Consider the following 9,385-nt stretch of genomic DNA (forward strand, 5'->3'; position numbering starts at 1 on the left):
AAGACCACAGTATTCCACAAACAAGAGTTTGTGACTTTGTGAAGTCCACTAACAAAGGGGGTGGTCTATTCAAAATAGACCCCATTATATAATAATTTATAATGAACAAATATGTATTGAGTTCCCATTGTAGGCAGTGTACCATGGATGGAAGAAACTTGGAAAAGGATGGGAAAGACATAGTCTTTGTTGTCCAGGATGGGGACTAAGGAAGACATAAGACAAACGCTAGCAGAGGAACATGTAAAGTCATGGTTCCCATTCTGTGTTCCATGAGTTCAGGGGCATCTCAGAGAACTCACTGTGTGGGATGCTTTCAATTTTCTTTTTCTTTTTCTTTTTTCTTTTTGGTGAGGCAATTGGGGTTAAGTGACTTGCCCAGGGTCACACAGGTAGTAAGTGTCATGTCTGAGTCCGCATTTAAATTTAGGTCCTCCTGAATCCAGGTGCTCTATCTACTACACCACCTAGCTGCCCCGTGCTTTAAATTTTCTAGGGAAAAACAGCAATAGGAGTGATTAGGTATTTCTTCTGGCTTAGGGACACACCATGAAAGAATTACTGGGATACTGCAGGTGCTGTGAACCAAGAAAGCTTTGGAATCTCTGAAACCAGAGATAGAATGCATATGGGAAAATGCTGGGCCTGATGAAAGAAAAGAACCATGGAAGGAGACAGAGGACTGTGGGATTAGTCTCAGAGTTGGAAGGGGCTTCTGAGACTGTCTAGTCCCCCATGTATCTTCTATAACATCTTGGTCACGGGCAGCTAGGTGGTGCAGTGGATAAAGCACCGGCCTTGGATTCAAGAGGACCTGAGTTCAAATCCAGCCTCAGACACTTGATACTTACTAGTTGTGTGACCCTGGGCAAGTCACTTAACCCTCACTGTCCTGCCAAAAAACCCAAAACAAAACAAATTCCCACATATAACACCTTGGTCATCCAGCCTTTGCTTGAAAGCCTTTGGTGACAGAGAACTCACTGTCTCCTCTTCCACTTGTGGGTAGCTCTAATGGTTAGGAAGCTTTTCCTTTTACCAAGTCTAGATTTACACCTTTGTAACTTGTACCCGTTGCTCCCAGTCCTGCCCTGTGGGGCAAGTAGAACAAACCTGATCTTTTTGCTGTAGAACAGCCAGGTAGTTCTGAAATCAGGACAGAATAGGTTTTGCTGACATGAAGACACAGGAACATTCCCAAGAAGCTGGGTGCTAGCAAAAGAAGTGTCTAATTGTAGAGATATCCAATAATTTGACAAATCTTGCTATTTCTACTCCCATAATATCCCTCTATCTCCTGTCCCCATGCCCTTGCAATGGCTGTGCTCCAGGCCTGGAATATACTCGCTCCTCATTTCCATATCATACAATGATCTCTCACTTCCTTCAAGAAACAGCTGAAGTACCACTTTCTCTACAAAGGTTTTTTTGATCCTCACAATTATTAGTGCCCTCCCTCTCTAGCTGCTTTATATTTAATTTCTTTTTCTTTATTTCTTATTTCTTCCATTTATCTTCTTTTATTTATTCTGGATATACTTAAATATGTACATGTTGTTCCCCTGATAAAAACTCCTTTCATTCTTTGGATTTGTATCCCTAATGACTGGCACATAGTAGGTGCTTAATAAATATCTGTTGATTGACAGAAAAATTGGCACAGAGACAGAACCATTGGAGGTGGTCCAGATGGTACCATTTACTCTGAGGGGGTAGAACAGAAGCAATATTTTTAGGGGGCCAGAAAAAGAGTTGAAAAAGAAATTGAAATGAAAGTTTTCTTGATGCCTAAGAGAGAATGATAAGGGACTAGCTGTAGTTGATGGTGGGGTTGAAGAAATTTTTTGAGAATATGCTTTTAAATATAGGCAGAGAGGGAACTAGACAAAAGAAACTGATTATTTAGAAAGAGGGGTGATGATGTTGGGATTATGAATGGGCCTCCCTGAATGAAACATTCATCCTAGGGTCCTTAAGTACTTTGTGGATTAATTCTATGAAATGCCTCTGTGAGATACAGTTACACATCCTATATTGGGAGTGGCCCAACAGCCAAAAATAATATGACTATCATATTGTTTTACTCATTTTGGAAATGGGTAACTTAAGATACAAAGTGGTTAAATGACTTATCCAAATTCAAACAGGAAACCAGTTATTGAGTTGCTGAAAGACCCTGGTTCTGCAAATAAACTTCTAGTCCACTCAACTTTCCACAAAATGAGTTGGAAATCAAGTTAAGTGTCTTCGCCTTGGAATTCGGAGACCTGCTCCCCCAATCCCACTTCCAAAAACCCCTAGACCTTTCTATCATGAAACCCAAACCCTTGGCTTTTCCTTACATAGCTCTGATAAGTTATTTGTTCTTAACTCTGAATTTTTTTTTCTGCTCTCTCTCTCTCTCTCTCTCTCTCTCTCTCTCTCTCTCTCTCTCTCTCTCTCTCTCTCTCTCTCTCTCTCTCTCTCTCCTCCTCCTCCTCCTTCCCTCCCTCCCCCTCTCTCTCTCTGTTCAAATATACATTGTAAGGTAGTAGGGGGACAGTAACATCATGCCAGACTTACATTAGTTAGTTTTTCTAGTTCTATATTGACTTTTTTCTAGGAAACGGAAACTACCAAATACAATTTATATTTTGTTCCTCTGATCTGTTTTGCTTGTTGTCTGTTCAAGGCAATATCTTCTGTTTTTCTGGTTTATTCTAAGACTTCTGTTTCTCTTTACTTCATGTTTTCTGAGAGAGAAATAATGATCCATAGTCATGAGGTAAGGTCATGAGGGTGTGGTTCATTCTCACCATCTTGTTTTTGTTTTTGTTTTTTGGGTGGGGCAATGAGGGTTAAGAGACTTGCCCAAGGTCACACAGCTAGTATCAAGAGTCTGAGGCTGGATTTGAACTCAGGTCCTCCTGAATCCAGGGCCAGTGCTTTATCTACTGCACCACTAGCTGCCCCTATTCTCACCATCTTTGAAAAATATACTAGGATCAGATGCTGAAGCTACATCACTGAAGAATTTTATTATGGTCATTAGCCTCTGAGAATTTACTTGTGGGATGCACCCTGGTGCAAAGATGATGATTCAATTTAAGAGTTAAAAGACTTGGGTTCAAATCCCACCTCTGCCATTTAACTAACCATGTGACTTTGAGCAAGCCTCTGAACTTTGGTATTCCTATCTGTAAAAAGAGACAAGGAGGGCAGCACTCTCTTACTATCGGTTCTTTGGGAGATTTAGCAGAGGATGCCAAGGATTTCCTAGGGAGTCCCTGGAGTCTGCCCTCTGAGCTTTCATTTCGTGTCACAGGGGCATACTCATTCTACCTGCCTCACAGGGTTATGGTAAAAACCTTTCCCTTTGTAAATCTGTGCGTGAAGTCTAAATGTGAGCTGGTGTTATCCTTCCTTCCTGAGATGATCTCGTTCACATTTGTTGATTTTATCTCTCTCCAGGAAAACTGCTGGTCCAGAAACCTATCACCGCCACAGCTGTTTAAGGATTCAAGTTTCAAATGGAAATGTTTGGGCCTTCCTTAATTGTCTCCATAGAATAACTCAGGATGAGAACTAGGCTAGAACTCAAATAATTCATTCTTCAAGCAGAACATGTTAATCAAACCTCATGTCACTGAAAAAATGTAAAAATATTAAAAAAACACTAATTATGAGTGATTGCTAGTGAATGGTCAAGACCACATGTATTCACCCTTGTTATTTCAGTAACAAGGCAGCTGAGACACTAGAGAGTTTTCAAGCCCTGTTTCTTTTCTTTTTTCTTTCTTTCTTTCTTTCTTTCTTTCTTTCTTTCTTTCTTTCTTTCTTTCTTTCTTTCTTTCTTTCTTTCTTTCTTTCTTTCTTTCTTTCTTTCTTTCTTTCTGCGGGGCCACGGGGGTTAAGTGACTTGCCCAGGGTCACACAGCTAGTTAAATGTCAAGTGTCTGAGGCCAGATTTGAACTCAGGTCTTTCTGAATCCAGGGCCGGTGCTTTATCCACTGCGCCACCTAGCTGCCCCTCAAGCCCTGTTTCTAAAATGCAAATCAGATAAGGAAAATGAGATGGTGCAAATGGGTATTGAAGAGATTCAGAAGTGGGAGTGACACAAAAAGTAGAGAAGAGAGGGAATATTGACTCCAGGAAAAGGGGTAGCCAGAAATATTGGTGAGAATACCAAATCAAAGAGAAGGGACTAGATAGAGTAACATAGTGAATGAAGATTGAAAAGGAAAAGGGAATGGAAAAGTGGCAAAGATTATATCTTTAGTGTGCATGCTGACTGTCATAGCTAAGAAGAATAGTCCCAGCTCATTTTGTTGTTGTTTGTCCTTCATTCCCGAAGAGGACCATGAAATCAGGGTGATGTGCACTGGATTGGATTGAAGTGAGGGAGGGCTGTGCAAGGTCACCAACCTCACTCTCTCCTCCAGAGCCAGCTGGGTCCACTGGCAAGATAGACATCAGTATGACTGGAGATGGCCTTGGATGTTTAAGGCAATTAGAGTTAAGTGACTTGTCTAGGGTCAAACAGTAAGTGTCTGAGGTGAAATTTGAACTCAGATCCTCCCAACTTCAGGGCTAGTGCTCTATCCACTGTGCCACATAGCTGCCCCCCAGCTAGTAAGTGTAGTCTGTGTATTTATAACCGGGGTCAAATAGGACAGTGTAGAACTGCTTCTGGATCAGAAGCATGCTAGCTCTGTGCAGGGGCACACTGGGGATGGTGGATCCTCTAACTGTCTCCTGCCAAACATGGACAGTTTAGAACTCCCAGGTTTTGGGGATGATGAAGCCATCTCTTATTGGTCACTGAGCATAAAGAACTGACTCAGTCTATCTTTAAAGGGACTCACCCACTTTCAGTTGATTTCTTCCACATTACAGAGAGAACAATAGAGGGGTGAGGGTAGGCCTGGTACCACTTCAGCATCATGGTAACCTCTCCCATGTGGCATCCAAGAGTGCAGGCTCAAACTGGCCTAGCTCTGCCTCTGTACATGTCACTTTCTTTAGCCAGTTACATATATCTTACCAATCAGTCAACAAGCATTTAGGAAATACTATGTGTCAGGCATCTGTACCAAGTGATGGGGATGCAAAGATAAAGTAGAAACACTCTCTGCCCTCAAGAATCTTGCATTCTAATGGGTGGAGGAGTGGATACCATGTATATATATATGGATATCTACAAATACACACAAGGTAACCTTAGAGGAGAAGATACTAATTAGCATTTAAGGGATTAAGAAGGGCCTCCTAAAGAAGGTAGTTCTTGAGATAAGTCTTGAAAGAAACTAGTAATTCTGAGAGAAGGAGGGAAGAAAGAAGTTCATTCCAAACATGGGGGATGGCCTGTGCAAAAGCACAGAGATGGGAAATGGGAGTATCCTGTGTAAAGAATAGCAAGGCTACTTCTCAATGTACACCTATGTGTGCTTAGATAATACACACACAGACGCACAACAGCTTTGACTCTGTTCTGATCCCTGACGGGGGCAATGTGAAGGGAACCTGGCCTTCTTAAAGCCTGTGTCAGTGGAACAAAACCTCTGCAGGTTCTAGGTGGCTCAGTAGATACAGCCCAGAATCAGGAAGACTTGTGTTCACATCTAGCTGCAGCCATTTACTAGTTCTTTGGCCCTGGGCAAATCATTTTCCCTCAGTCTGCCTCAGTTTTCTCCTTTGTAAAATGGGAATAATAATGGCACTTATTTTCCAGGGGTTTTGTTTGTTTGTTTTTTGTTGTTGTTGTTGATCCTTCAATTCTCAAAGACCAGTGTCATCAGGATAGTGATGTCTTGACTTGCAAGTGAGTTGGATTTGAGTGATGCTGTGCTGTGTATAGTCATCAGCCTCACTCTCTCCTCCAGAGTCCAGTGACAAGATTGTCTTTTGGTCAGGTTGACTGCTGAGGGTCCCTCAGGGTTTTTGTGACGATCAAGTGATATAGTATTTGCAAACCTTAAAGCATCACATAAATGCTTGCTATTATTAGGAGTAGTCATCATTTTATTATTTATTTATTAGTCTTTATTACTTTTAGTCTTAGCAGGCCCAGTGGTCGAATGGTTCTCTCAACCTAACCAGGGTCAAAAGGACTCATCACCAATAGGTGATTGTTTTTTTGGTCATGGCAAATCATGAAAACCAGGACATTGAGGAAAGCACAATCGGTTTCAGTGGAAGGACTACACATTCAATGAAGTCATGGAGTTTTCAAAGTATAAATACCTATATGGGCTATGTTACTTTTCTAAAATTAAATGGGATCGCAACTGTTGGAAGAGTCTGATAAGTTAATTTGACTAATTTTCTCCAACACTTTGGAAGCCAGTTCTATTATCCTTACTTTCCATATGGGGGAAACCAAGGCTAAAAAACAGCGCCTTGCCCTAGGCTGCTGATGGAGCTAACATGGGAACTGAAATGAGATGGTGCAAGTCTTGCCTTTCAAAACAGGCCTTCCCCGCAGGGGAGGCAACTTGAGCTTGGCATTTTAATGATATTTTATGATACGTTGTTCTCGGCTGCATTTGTTTTATGTATTTTAATTAGTGTTTTAACTTATTTTTCTTGGGCCTGAAGGGCATAATTGAAAAAAAAAAAACTTGAATCTATGAATGAACCAAAAAAAAAAAGGTAAACAAACTCAGGAGTTCTTGGCTTCCAATTCTGCATCTTAACCATTAGATGATGATACCTTCCCTCTTTGGTCTTTCCAACTTTCTTTTGGCCTCGGGCTCCTTTACCACACATGTTTATTCTGGTCTATTACAAGGTTACTTTTACATTCCATTTCAAATGCTCATTGCAAAGCAACCATGCCTTTTGCCTTCTTTTCTTGTGGGGATCGCTTTCAAAGTTTCCCCCACAGCTAAATATGAGTTGATTTGCTTTGCAGTTCATTTCTCCCTGAGTCAGCCCCATTCCCTTCCCAGCTTCCCATTTTTACTTTTGACTTCTTCATTTGTGAACTTTAATGGGATTCTTCAACCACTTTCTTCTCCCCCACTCCTCCATGACACTGCTTGTATCTTCATCCCTATTTTGACTCCAGGTTGGAATCTTTTCACCTCTCTGCTTTGACCTAAGAAGGCTCCTGCATTTTCTCCCAGCTCAGATTTATGACCCTTGACGGGCATTCTTGCCATGGCCTCTGAGAGTCACTGCCTTTCTTAACATCAGATTCATTGCCATTCCTAAAGTCCTTTAAGATTTTAATGCTAAGTCTATAAATTTAGGTTCCTTTTTTACTTGAATCTTTCTTTAGACCTTCCCATTGTTTGATAGGATGTCCCCAGTGCTATGATTTGCTGCTTCTCTCTTGCCCTCTTGGGCAGCAGGTTGGTTTGGGGCTTAGACCTGGTAGAGGGGGACAAAGGGAGAAAAAAAGAACTCTGAAGAATGCTTAGCTGATGAATTACTTTTCCATCAGCTCCAACAATTCTTTGGGGTTTGACAGGGATTGACGTGTTTCCTTCAAAGACATGATTTACAGAAGATTTGTGGTAGCTTTTCATTAAAATGGTATCTGAGCATTTAAAAAAAAAAAAGGTTGGCTGAGCAGATATTCCACTCCCCTTAATAAATGCACCCAAACCTTACATTTTACTTCTCTTATGTGTCACTTGGGGACTCTTCCATCTCTAAGGTACATGGGCACTACTTAAATCACTGTGATTTCTCTCCAAAGGTTTTTGTCAGAGAAACTTTTCATACCTTAAGATAATAAAGCCCCCCAGTTGAGAGGGGTGGAAATGCCAGTCGGCTTAGAATTTCAGAGGAAAGTGCCAAGTCATTGCGAAGAAATACAAGGCTTACCAACTTGGGGGAAGTACAGTGAACACTTATGAGATATGACTTCAGAATTCATTTTGAAGCAACTGTCCTTGTGATGTCAATGGAATTGTTAGCCTGACTTATCCTAAAACTTTGTTCAAAGCAGCAAGAATATGGGGGCCAAACTGGCCTGTCTACCATTTCTGGAACTCAGCACCATTTCCCATCTCCATGCCTTTACATGGATTTACCTCCTACCCTCTTCTACTCCTCAACCCCACCCTATGCTTATGTAAAGTGGCAAAAATATGTCCTGCCTCTTAGAATCTTTAGCTTCCTTCAAAGCATCTCCTATGGGAGGTCTTTCCTAATTCCCTTAGTTATGAATGCTCTCTCCTTCCTCAAATTATCATATAAATATATGTGTGTGTGTGTGTGTGTATGTATACATATACATGTGTGTATATATATGTGTATCATATATATGTATATATGTATATGTATATATGTCTATTGCCATGTTTTATCACCCCATAGAATGTAAACTCCTTGAGGGCATGGTCTTTTAAAAATATTTTATCTTTATATCCCCAGTCCCTAGCATTGTGAATGCTCTTAGGCACTCATTAAAATGAAATGAGATGGAAGAAAGAAGAAAACGTTGTCATATAATTTCTTTAAGATATAATGGGGGGCAGCTAGGTGGTGCAGTGGATAGAGCACTGGCCCTGGATTCAGGAGGACCCGAGTTCAAATCCAGCCTCAGGCACTTGGCACTTACTAGCTGTGTGACCCTGGGCAAGTCACTTAACCCCAGCTGCCTCACCAAAAAAAAAAAAAAAGAAAGAAAAAAAAGATATAATGGGAGGGGCAGCTAAGTGGCATAGTGGATAGAGCACTGGCCCTGGATTCAGGAGGACCTGAGTTCAAATCCAGCCTCAGACACTTAACACTTACTAGCTGGGTGAGCCTGGGCAAGTCACTTAACCCCAATTGCCTCACAAAAAAGAAAAAAAGAAAAGAAAAGAAAAAAAAAGATTTAAGGGGAGATAGAAATAGATAGGATTTGTCTAGTGTGACCATAGAAGCTGGGTAAGCAAAACTATACATGTCTATGTATCTGCGTGTATATGTGTATGTCTGTGCAGAATCCCTTTTTATTCTGTCATAAGTATTCAGGATGCCAGAATGTTACTGGGATCATTGTTCAGAACCGTATGGGTAGAAGGTAGAATATTAGTAGAAAACAGAAGTGAGGAGATACAACAGAAGTATAAGATAGTCCTTACTCTCAAAAAGCTTGCAACTGAAAATGAGAGACAAAACATGCATATCTTACCGTATCACATAGGCAAAACCCATGCTCGCTTGATACAATTTCTTCTTTGGTTGGTAGCTGCCACATTACAATAGTTGGTTCCTTGAGTGACTCAGGGAAGGAAGATAACAAAATGTATTAAGTATATACTCTGTACCAGGCACTGTACTAAGTGCTTTACAAATATTATCTCATTGGATCCTCACAATAACCCTGGGAGGTAGGTGCCATTATTATCCCCATTTTACAGTTGAGGAAACTGAAGTAGACAGAGGCTATTCTACCTTGGGTCACAT

This window comes from Dromiciops gliroides, chromosome 3, assembly GCF_019393635.1.
Source record: "Dromiciops gliroides isolate mDroGli1 chromosome 3, mDroGli1.pri, whole genome shotgun sequence".
Taxonomy (NCBI): Eukaryota; Metazoa; Chordata; class Mammalia; order Microbiotheria; family Microbiotheriidae; genus Dromiciops; species Dromiciops gliroides.